The following is a 12,563-nucleotide window of genomic DNA, read 5'->3' on the forward strand; positions in this document are numbered from 1 at the left end:
GTCGCACACTGCAAATACTACTACACTTCCAGGTGTACACAGGACCCTTAGCACGTCTTCCTAAAACCTCATTACTTAACACCTCTTCTGCCTCTGTTGTCACAAGTTTTTCTTTTTCAACTGGACAACCATCTTTCACTTCATAAGCACGACCACTGGTGTCAACTGCATGCACCAAATCATTATCCTGGAAATAACTCTCCTCATTAAAAAATGCCTCACAGCTTGAACTATGCATCCATTCTCCAGAAAAAACTTCACAAAAATTACTACGATTAACTATTCTCTTCCATCTACTATTTCTTTTGAAATCATAAATTGCCTTGTTTAGCTTCCTAATTCTATTGATTATCAAAATAAATAACTTACGTTTAATTTCAAATGCCTGATCAATAACTTTCTCAACTTTTTTTTTTCTCTTATAAAAAACCAATTTCTGTGACCTTTCTTAATATTTTTTAACAAATTGCCAATTATCCTGTTGCGGAACATTCGTTTACGAATCTCCCTAAACTGTTGTTTCCTTCTACTATCATGCACAGAGTTATCTCTTGCTCTAGCACTAACATTTTTGATTGGCCTTTCCTTTCCATTTGAATTCCTTCTCGTTTTATGGACTGAAACATTTTCTGTAGTAATATTTTTTTTACTACACATATTTCTTATAAAATATATTGTGCTCTTACCCGGTGCTTTCTTCGTGACTTGACAAATCTTTTTGTTAGAGGACTGCTGCTTATTTGATTTCACCTGCTGTCTTTGACGTTTTGCAGCCTTTCTCTGTCTTACTATTGTTGGCATGGTGAAATCTTGAAATGATCTGCAGTTGAATCTGTGGTAAAATATAATAAAAAATGTTATTAACCATTATTACCAAACAGTAAATCAATAACAGTGATCAAAAACTTAACACACTACTTGACATTGACCCATGGTGTGCCGTATTTACAATCAGATAGGAGAAAGCTGCGTCAAAACCCTGCGCCTGCTTTAAGCAGGCATAGGTCTTGACGCAACATTGTGGAGATGGGTCACCCCTGAGCCTTGCTTGAGCTGCATCGCACTTGCGATACAACTCCAGCAATCACTACCTTTACAGCACAGATACGTCACGCATCTGTGCCATTTTTGCCCCATGATGCCCCGCATTGTAAATGCAGCACACCATGGGTGGCGGAACAGCGGCGCAGGATGACTGACACATCCCTGGTGATGCACCAGTCATCATAAATCTATCCCTAAGCTTCTTATCTTGTTACAGATGAACCGCCATATGTACCATCAAACTATTTTGCATTTCCTAAATAGCGAATTTTAAGGAATAAATAGCAATTCTTTACCATTCCTAATTTGCAATGAGCAAATTGCTAATTGCAAGTTACCCATTCATTTCCATAGGCTAGGAGGCTCATAGGAATGAAGGTTTAATTTGCGATTAGCAATTTGCTCATCACAACTTAGGAATTTTTCCAAGGGTGCAGGGGTGTTTCAAGAACACCCTGCTGCACCCCTGAAAAAGAAATTTGGGGGCATATGGCACACATAAATGCCCTAAGGGCATGTGTTGGCGTCATATGGGACCTTTTGTTTTTTTGAAAAAAAGCTTTTTGAAAAGAATTCACAAATTACCACCAATTTACCACAATAGTTTCCAAATCCTTAATGTCATTTTTTACATATTTTTTATTTGATACATTGCATTTAAGTAATCGGAAAATTTGCAAATCCTTCAGTGCAATCACAAAATAAAGAATAGCAAATTTTGAATTAAGGACATTTTAAGTCATTTCCACATGTGCAGTGTTTTCAAATTATGATTTGAAAATCGTTTTTGGGGAAAAGTAATGGTTTGCAAATTTATGACAAGGACATAATGGTGTATGCTTCTCTATAAGGCATTTCAGTGTCTCTGATGTCATTTTTCCCATATTACATCATAAGACCTTTCCCCATGGAGCACATTCCTTGTAAATATGCTCCCACCTGTGCATGGCGAATTTAGATTTTGACTGTTTGAGTCACATAGCCATGTTAAAAGTGACCCAAAAAAAATTGCAAACGTTTTAAAAAAACACATTCATGTGTCTTAAGGACATTTTAAGTCATTTCCCCATGGACAGTGTTTTCTAAGTGGCGCAAAAGAGGCATACACCTATCATAAATCTGTCCCTAGCATTTTAAATGATTAATTCAGGATGACAATAAGATGTGGCCTATCCAGAGGTATGTTTAAGGTGAGGCCTACTCAGGATTGCAGATTAAAGTTACGCTTGATGAAGAATACAGAGGACATAATACATGTAAAGCTCTACCAATGAAGTAAGTGATGTCCACTTCATTGCGCCAGTCATCATAAATGTATCCCTAAGCTTCTTATCTTGTTAGAGATGAACCGCCATATGTATCATCATACTATTTTGCATTTCTTAAATAGCGAATTTTAAGGAATAAATAGCGATTCTTTACCATTCCTAATTTGCAATGAGCAAATTGCTAATTGCAAATTACCCATTCATTTCCATGGGCCAGGAGGCCCATAGGAATGAAGGTGCAATTTGCGATTAGCAATTAGCTCATCGCAAATTAGGATTTTTTCCAAAGGTGCAGGGGTGTCTCAAGAACACCCTGCTGCACCCCTGAAAAAGAAATTTGGGGGCATATGGCGCACATAAATTTTAACAACATTCCTTTACCTCAAAAACGATTTTCAAATCATAATTTCAAAACACTGCACATGGGAAAATTACTTAAAATGTCCTTAAGACACATAAAAGCGTTTTTTGATTGCCTTTGCAGCATGTTTGTATCACTTTTAACATGGCTATGTAACACAAACATTCAAAATCTAAATTTGCCATGCACAGGTGGGAGCATATTTACAAGCAATTTGCGCCACAGAGAAAGGTCTTACATTAAAATGGGAAAAATAACATCAGGGACAGTCAATTGCCTTATAAAGAAGCATACACCATTATGTCCTTGTCATAAATTTAAAAACAATTCCTTTTCCCCAAAAACGATTTTCAAATCATAATTTCAAAACACTGCACATGGGAAAATGACTTAAAATGTCCTTAAGACACATAAAAGCGTTTTTTGATTGCCTTTCCAGCATGGTTGGGTCACTTTTAACATGGCTATGTAACACAAACATTTAAAATCTAAATTTACCATGCACAGGTGGGAGCATATTTACAAGCAATTTGCGCCACATAATTCATAATTTTCTCCTTAAAGCACACTATTCTCTATCTAAATTAAAGAAATATTTTCTCACCTTAGCAAATACTTTGAGTTTGAAAACAGTCTCAGAAACACACCAATTTGTCTTCAGCAGAGCAAAAGGTATGCACTCCAGAGTCTGCAGCTATCAAAAGCACAGAAATGCTGTAATTCTTCACACATATCTCTCATGTCACCCAATCAAAAGTCTTCCCTCACTTTTTTTCAAATGAAAACCCATCCCCCCTCTGCCCTTTCTGCCTTATCTGCATGGCAACCACCTCTTGGAAGACCTCTGTTGTTTGCAAGTTCACACAACAATGTTGCAATTGAACTCTGAACTCTCAGTGCACCTGCATATCCAGTGCATTCTTTCATTTAATGATTTTTTATTGACCACTCAAAATACATCTTTCAAAGAACACATCCGTGCACCCTAACTTTCTGTTTTCAGCAATCAAAATCCACCAATCACTGTTACTGCTTCATGAACACAGAAACTCCACAGTTTTTTTTTCATTTTACACTCTCATTTTTTCAACTGCCATTTCATTGCCACACTTCATCTGACTGCAGGAGAACCTTCTCTCACCATGTTTTCTGTCTGGATTGTTGGACATAGTTATATTCACTGGGCTCAAAGGTACGTTGAAAACAGGAATTTACCTAACCTCAATTTACAAGATGTGGAAATTAAGTGGTTTGGCCACAGAGGATTAAAATGTCACCAATTGATACCATTGGTGAAAACCTTTATGCATTTGCCCAAACCTGACCTGTTAATTGTGCACTGTGGAGGTAATGACTTGGGCACTTTGACTGGTGTAGGTCTGGAAATGCTTTTAAAGGACACCTTTGAGCAAATAATGGCACTTTTTCCTCAGACTGCCTTGGTATATTCAAATATATGCCAAAGACAGAAATGGAGGTGGTCCAAGCAATTTTGTCCACAAATTGAGAAGTCGAGGAAGCATGTAAACAAATCTGTTTCAGCTTACATGAGAGACCATGGAATGGGCTCCCTGTACAACAATAACTTGCGTTACTACATGCAAGATATCTACAGAGGAGATGGAGTTCACTTCTCAGATGAGGGCAACAGAATTTTCACTCTGAATTTAAGAATGTGCATTGGTACCTACTTATAAGTACCTAAATGTACCATAAACCCAAAAGCTCTTCTCAGAGCTACCCTACATCTAATCACTCACAATTATTATTTTACTCTAACATTTTTCACTAATTTTCAACAAAGTACGCTCCCTGGGGCGCTACCCGGTACGCGAACCGGGAGCTAACCTCGCGAAATTAAAAAAAAATTTTTTTCCGCACATATAAGCCTCCTCAGCCACCCTCACAAAACCTAGGGGGTCAAGATAACTCTACCGTGCCCCCTTCTACCCATTCTGAACATTATTTGCCCTCCATCTTGTATCTTAATTCGACCGAAACACAAAATGGTGGACTCCCGGAACGCTTAAGGTCCGCGAACCGAGGCGCTCAACGGTTCGCGTACCGGGTCGCTCCCTGGGAAGCGCACCATCAAAAAAGGTGGGAAAGTAGTTCACAGAAAAGCCACTGGAGACAATTTCACCAAATATAGATTAGCTCATACTACATACCAATCCCTAACATTTTCACAAATTTGGTTGGAATTCCATTTAGTCATTTAGCCTGTAGACCTCTCTAAATACCCTGAGGTAAATTACTTCACAAAACACATCTGAAGTGTTGGAATTGACAACCAATGAAAATGTTACTTTAATTTTCTACTTTTTTTACCTGACATTTGATTGGCTATGTACCTGAATATATATAAAGGAAGAGAGAGAAACACAGCCATTTTGACTACTACTTCCTGAACTACATTGCAAGATCATTTTCACTCACAACTTAAACTTGTTTTTAGAAGGTGAGATATTATTTTATAAATTTGAAAACATTTTCAGATAGTTATATACTATCCCTCTGTAAGAGTTAGACATTGAGAAAGGCTTCTTTATTATAATTATGGATTGATTTAGGTTTCTGTGGTATAATTATGAATTTACTTAGGCTTCTTCACAGGCACTTTTTAATAGTACTACTTCACGCCTCACAAGTACCTGTCTGAACTTAAACCCAACAGTGCCCTATCTCTACTGATATATTTATTTTTTATGCAAATTACAGCAATAAAATGGAAGGTGAGCAGAATGTTTCCTTCGAAATTGTTCTGGAGAACAACACAGAAAAAGATATTGAGGACAATGATGACTCAGATTTCATGGATGAATCACGGGACCATGAATTAGTTCAATGTGTAGAATCTGTGGATCATTTACTTCATTATGATGACGGTCAAATGTGGGAACTTATGTTCACTCAACAAAAGGACATATCGGACAGTCAAATGCTAGACGTTCTATTAAATTTTGAAAAACAATCCGAAAAATAAAATTGTATGTAATATTAAAAAATTGTTTGAGTCTTTAATCATTTTTATATGTAATTCATAAACTAGTTAAATGTTAGAAATGTTATTAAATTTTCAAACACAATTACAATAATAAATAATTGCTTAAAAAATAAAAAAAATTAAAAAATAATCAACAAAACCAACAATCAATTAACATACTGCATTTGAAAAGTCTCTCATTCATTTTTCATTGCAGTACGCTGCCCAGAACGCTTCCCGGTTCGCGGACCGGGCGCTACCCACGAAAAAAAACCAAAAAAAAAATATTTTTTTTTTTGCCCCGCGGGGCCCTTTTAAAGCCTCCACATTAAACCTAGGGGATCAGGGAGGATCTACTATGCCCCCTTATGGTTATTTCCACCTTTGTTTTGGCCTCCTCTTGTCTCTCAATCCTACCGAGAGACAAGATGGCGGCCGCTCCGGACTGTTTAGAATGTTGACAGACACCGGAGAGCCAATCAGCTTCGCTACGCGAAGTTCCGTTACGCGAAAAGTACGCGAACTGGAGCGCTGCCCGGTCCGCTGTTACAGATATATATCTTTTTTTAAACGTTAATTTCTCAAAATCCACTGAAGCACATATATTGAGACCTACAAAAGGCACATCGGGCTACCAGTCCCTACAATTTTGCCAAGTTTCGTGCAAATCCATTCAGCCGTTCGGGCTAAAAGTGAGGCCAACCGCCCTATGGAAAACTCAATGTTAAAAACACGTTTTGGGACCCCCCTTTTTTCTCGGCCCCCCCTTGACGAAACCCCCCCAAATTTTCAGGGGCTGCTCAGAAACAAAATGTTCCATTTTCCTGAAAATTTCAGCCAATTCCGTCAACAAACGCCAAAGTTATTAGACATAGAATTTTCAAAAATCCCATAGAGAAAAAATCCTAACTATATATACCTACTGGCGACCGCCAGTAGGTAATATATATATATATATATATATATATATATATAAATAAACGGAGGTTCGTGAAAAGCACAACATGAAAAATGAAAAAAGAACTGATTGTAAGAACTGACTTTGCAACCGATTTACAAGTCCTTCTTCACTTTTGGTTAAACTAAATTGCATTTAAACCTGGCTTACCTGCTCCTCCATGTTTGCATATGATTAAGACCTGGTGAGGTCGAAACTGGTAATGCTTTTCCTGCTGATTAAATGAGGTTCCTCCGCAATCTGACTGGTGGGCTTGATTTCTGCGCTGCACAAGGCGTGACATATTCTTGATATATATATATATATATATATATATATAGCATCCTATTTTGATAGTTTATTCCAATTATCCATTTGTTACTTGGGAGTCTGTCATGACTAATGCATTCGGCCTGCCTTTGTTGAAGTAGTGTATTAATAAATGTATATGTATTATATATTCCATACATTGGGATTGGTGTTATTACCTCGCCTTGGGAAAGAGCTGGGTTTTGCCTTGGTCATAGGGAGGGTTGTGGTTAGGATCTGTCCTTTTTGTGAAAAGCAGATTCACAACAAGGTCGCACTGGGGCATAACAAAAGAAGTTGGGGTACAAATTAGTCAACCCTTTTAGGAACCTCCTCAAACTAGGGGACCTGTACAGAGAAGGCTGATCTGGGAGACAGCGGAATTCAGACAACACCATCAAATAAACATTGGCAGTGCACACAGCACATCCTCTCTGAGCCAGAGAAATTGCAAATTGAAGGACTTCTGACAATCGTGTTCGAAAGGAATCAACACTTGTCTGCTCACCACGAAGCAAAATTGTTCCATCTCCCAGAATATACAGATTTTGTGGCAGGGCGGAGAGTGGACAAGATGGCATCCACCACCTTTTGTGGCATCTGAAAGGAGCCTAGGTCTACAGGCATGAATGTTGGAGCTCTAAAGACTGCTGTGGAGACCATCTCTTCTGACAGAGAGTAGATCTGCCCTGAGAGGAAGACAAAGCAGAGGACACATGGAGAGGTGCATTCTTCTTGGCCAGTCTCTCGTGATGAAGATGATTTGGGCTCGGCCCTGGCAAACGTTCTTCGGATTAAGAGGAATCAAGAAACAAGGTATGGAGGGTAATGCATAGTGAAACAGGAAGTTCCACTTCAAATGAAATGCGTTCCCTTAGGCTCCCCTCAATGGATACTGGGGGCGCAGTACTGTTAGCACATTTTCGGTCAAGGTCTAGAAGGACTGGCCACAAATGGAAAGGAGAAGGTATAGAGTCCAGCAGAATTGCCCAAAGCTCTAGCTCTGTCCAATGATCTCCCGATCCTTCTGATGGGCTAACCACCCAAGGGTGAAGGCATCTCTCACTACAGTAGCCACGACTGAAGGGGATCAGAAGGGAGTCTCTCAGAGAAGGTATGCATTGTTACCCCACCAGACTAAATTCACTGGAGCATTCCGGAAAACTATAAAGGTGTCAAACACATCCCGCCTCATGCTGGAACAGCACAACAGAATCTTCATGTGCCAACATGCATTCACAACCAGAATACAGGAAGCCAAAGGATCATGCAGATGCAAGACCATCAGGACTGGAACACAAGTGCCTTTCTGGAAAGAAGGGACAATTGCCTGGATGTCTTGGATTTTGTGAAGGCCCAGGGCACCGACATCAAGCCGGAAAGCATTACTGCAAATTAGTAACGGATGGAAACTACCACAAATCACAGGTAATTCTGATGAGCCAGCAAGATTGAAACATTATAGTAAGTGTCCGGCAAATTAAGTGACTTAAAATACTCTTCAGTTTCCAACACCTACGGGACCCGAGCTACGGTCAGCATCCTGAACTTTTCCTTCCTGAAGAAAAGGTTCGGGATCCTGAGTTCTAGGATTAGATGCAGACCGCCAACTTTCTTGGGAACAAGTAGTATCGAGAGTAGCATGCTTACCCAGTTTCCTGCTTTTGCACCATTTCCATTGCTCCTTTCAAAAGCTGAGCTGCCATGTCCTGTTGCAAGATGGAAAGGTAATCTGCAGCTCGACTAGAAGTTTGGGAAGGATGAAAAGGGGGGCCTATAGGTGTATGTCCCCCTTCCGCTATCATCTTGGTGCTCTGGTAGGAGCAAACTAGGCCTGTTTCCCCAATGGTGCAGAGGAGGACTAGGAAAAGAAGAAGAAGGGGGAAAGAGGGGCATTAGGACCTGCAGCCCTTACTTTACCTCTGCCCCTATATTGCCTGATGAGGGGATTTTAGGATTACTTCTGCTGAGATTGAGCAGCACTCCCCTGACCAGAATAGAAGCTCTTCAGGAGGCCTCAAAGGTGACAAACTTGCCTGATATCTCTTTGAGGCGATTGCAACCGTAGCATTTAGCAGTCGTCCTGATGGCCTTGTATTTCTCCAAGGCAAAGTCAGCTTTGTCGTTAAAGAAGGAGAGCCGTCTGCCAAAAATCCTGGCATAAGCCATCAGTGACATGCCATACGAGTGAGTAAGACAAGCAAGGGTGATCCACAGATGGTGAAAAGAGTAGGACTGGATGAAGATGCTTCTGAAACCCCACTGGGAAGAAAACACAGTTAGAGTGGAGATTGAAAAGTAGAGAATTACATATGTAATAGTTTTATTTTAACTACATTTTATCCTAACCTCATATTTCCATATTATCGATCAGGTGAACTTAAATTCTGATCCGAGACAGACAGTGTTTGAGCCGCCCTCAGTGTCATACCGGGGAAGTGTGACACAGGAGAGCCGTCACTTTAAGGCTCTTTGTTCCATTTTGGTTGTCTCCGAGGGCACAGAACTTGCCTATTGAATGCTTTGAGGAGGGATCGCAGCAAAAAAGAAGCTCGCAATCACAGCTGTGCACTGCGCTTATGAGTTACTGTGTGACGCTGACAGCTTGGGGATTCTTTGCCTCCGATGGAGGATCAGGTTGAAAAGAATGGGTGGGGTTCAGCACAGCCGAAGCCATGTCGACCCAAAGCTACTGTCTCAGAGGTACTGAGATGGTGCATCCTGAGTTGTATTATCTCGCCACCCTGTTCCGAACTCCGCTGTTGTAATTCATTCTGGAGCAGGAATCTGCCTGTGGAAGAGCAGTGAGGAGAGCCTCCTGAGGTGAAGAGTTCTCCATGATGCTGATGTTCCTTACACTGAATGTTCTCCACCCTCGAATTAACTCTGCCTCATTAGTTGGGTCCTCCATGGTGCATCATTGACGCTGTGGTGCTCCACCCTCTTCCAAAGGAATCAGACCATTAAAAGAGGACTATTTCATCCAACTCAGAATCAGCATAGAAAAAGAACAGCAGTACCACAAACACAACATTCTTGCTAGAAGTGTCAGTAACAATAATTTCTTATTTGTTCTGATTCAACGGCATTTAAACATTTGATCCTACTTCCAAACCTTTTAAGTCCTATGGCAGCAGCGAGCATGGCTCAGTCCCCTCCCTTCTTGAATGACATTGGGGATCCTATTCTGCTATGGAAGGCGTGGATAAAACTCTTTGAATCAAACCTCATTGAGATAGGTTGGGAGAAAGTTACTCTACTCAGAAAACAACATATACTGTTGCACAATCTAGGAGTTCAAGGCAGGAAGGCGCATGAAAACGTAATAGATCCGGTTACAAAAGGAAATAGGGATCACGAAGCACAACTGAATGTATACCAGCTGAAATATTGCAAGTTAGAAGAGCAGTTTGGTCCTAGAAAGACACACATTCTTAAAAATATTCAGTAGAGTACAAGAAAAAAATGAGAAAGTGTCTAGTTATACTGCAGTATTAAGAGGCCTTTCTAACACCTGCGAGTTAAGTGGTTCCTTGATAAGGGACCTACTTCTCAGGTGCACCAGCAATTTGAGAATCCAGGAAAAGCTACTCACCCATAATCCTGATTTTGGAGAGGCTTTTGAGATTGCTTAGAGTGTGGAACATTAGGGAAATGAACATGCCTCAATGGCAGATATTGTACACAAAGTTAAGGAGCTTTGAATATGGGACTGATAAGAATACAGAGATAGATCAGACAAAATACAAAGTACAAACCAGAGGCAAACCTTTCACAAATATGGACAAACTTATAGCAAAGTTTTTAGGATGTGGTAGCAGAAACCACTTTGCTAATGTCCATCTCACTCTAGTTTATGCAGGAAATGTAGCAAGAAGGGATATTTCGGTAAGGTTTGTAGTTGAACCCTAACCAAATACATGCTGTTGAAAATACTGAGGAAAATAAGGGGAAATATGTATTTCAGATTGTTGATGTTGAGAAAGGGACCAACACAAATTACTCTACGTGTACTATCACACTTGACGGGGTGGAGGTTAATGTCTTTGCTGATTCATGCTCCCTTTACACCATTATAGATAAACATGTATTTTATTTTTTAGAAACGTTTAGAGGAAACGGGTATAGGCTACAGATAGCAGATGTAAAACCAGGAGGGTATAATAAGGATCCTTGCCCCAGGCAGGTGTGGTAACCATGCGCATATCATTCATAGGTTGTTCCAATGTGGGGGAAGTACATGTTGCTGAGTAAGGTTCTAAATTATTGAAGTGGTGACCCCAGAAGTAGCTTGAAATAAAATTACATTCCAACAATGCTGAACAAGTCCTCCAAGTTGAAAGGTCAATAATAGGCAATGTGGTGTCTAAGAAATTTCCTGAGCTATTTGAAAACAGAGTGTGTCTCCCCATGGAATTCCAGCATAAAATTAAACTAAAAAAACTATTACAAGTGGGGCAAAGAGTCAGGCCCATTCCCCATCTGATGAAAGAGCCAATAAGAGAAGAAATCAATAAATTGGTAAGGCAAGGAGTCATTAAACCCTTTTACAGTTCAGAATAGCTCACTCCAATAGTAGTGGCTAACAAAGAGGGAGGTAAGGGGACCCGGCTTTGGGTCGACCTGATAGATCTTCATGCAAATATATTGGTCAACACATTCCCTGGCCCATGAAATGCTGAGACTTATGGGAGTGCTAATTATTTTAGCGTGATCAACCTTTTGTCTGCTTATCACTAGGTAGAGCTCCACCACAATTCTATATCCCTTAAATCCTTAATCACTATGTTTGGTGTTTACAGATACTGCAGGACGCCTTTTGGCTTGACGACCACCTTTGAAATTTTTTAAAGAATTACGAAAGCTTCATTCTTCCAAGACACATTTTGGTCTATGGAACCTCTGGGGAAGACCATAATAAAACGTTAAGGTGAGTATGTACAGCACTTAAAAAAGCAGGGTTGACCACCTGATTGGAAAAGTGCTACACTATATCCAGAATCAAACTAGGATTGACCTGATTGAAGCAGTTAGAAAAGCCATTTCCCACATTCGAGGAAGACCAAAAATCAACGCTTGGTCTTGCTAAATATATGTCCACATTTATTTAGACTTTTCCTAACCTTGTGTCCCCACTGAGGGACCTTTTGCAACAATAGCAGCTCCTTCTTTAGGAAAATTTGAGTCAATAACAAGACTATTGTAACTACAGCTGCCAGCACTAAAGGGATCGGGCCACACTTACACAGAAAGTGAAAGGCAAAGAGGTTTTTATTGCATTTGCATCCCGAACCCTCAAGAGCTCAAAGCATAACTATACCACTGTAGAATGGGAAGGTCTAGCCTGTTATTGGGCCATAATCAATTTTATTATTTTCCTATGGGGATAAACTTGTACCTTATGCACAGGCCACAACTCACTCACTTTAATTTTTACAGCGAAAGGAATAGAACACAACACACCTCGCATTGCCAGATGAATGCTGGGTGTGAAAGCATAAAATTTTGAAATCAAATATTTCTAGGTAGTAGAAATGTAGCTGCAGACTGCCTTTACCTGTTGCCCTTAACACTGAAGAAGCCATACTATCAGTCACAATCCCTGGTATCACAAAAGATGAAATAGGAGAGATGCGCAAGTAATGACTAAATCTCGAC

At 40.0% G+C, this 12,563-nt stretch overlaps 1 protein-coding gene across 2 annotated transcripts in view; it reads right to left on the minus strand.

Moving 5' to 3' along the window:
* The window catches only part of IMPACT (impact RWD domain protein), a 267,241-nt gene that overhangs the window by 67,888 nt on the left and 186,790 nt on the right, over positions 1-12,563 (minus strand). The gene's annotated exons all lie outside the window — the stretch shown is intronic.

This window comes from Lissotriton helveticus, chromosome 4_1 (assembly GCF_964261635.1).
Source record: "Lissotriton helveticus chromosome 4_1, aLisHel1.1, whole genome shotgun sequence".
NCBI classification, from domain to species: domain Eukaryota; kingdom Metazoa; phylum Chordata; class Amphibia; order Caudata; family Salamandridae; genus Lissotriton; species Lissotriton helveticus.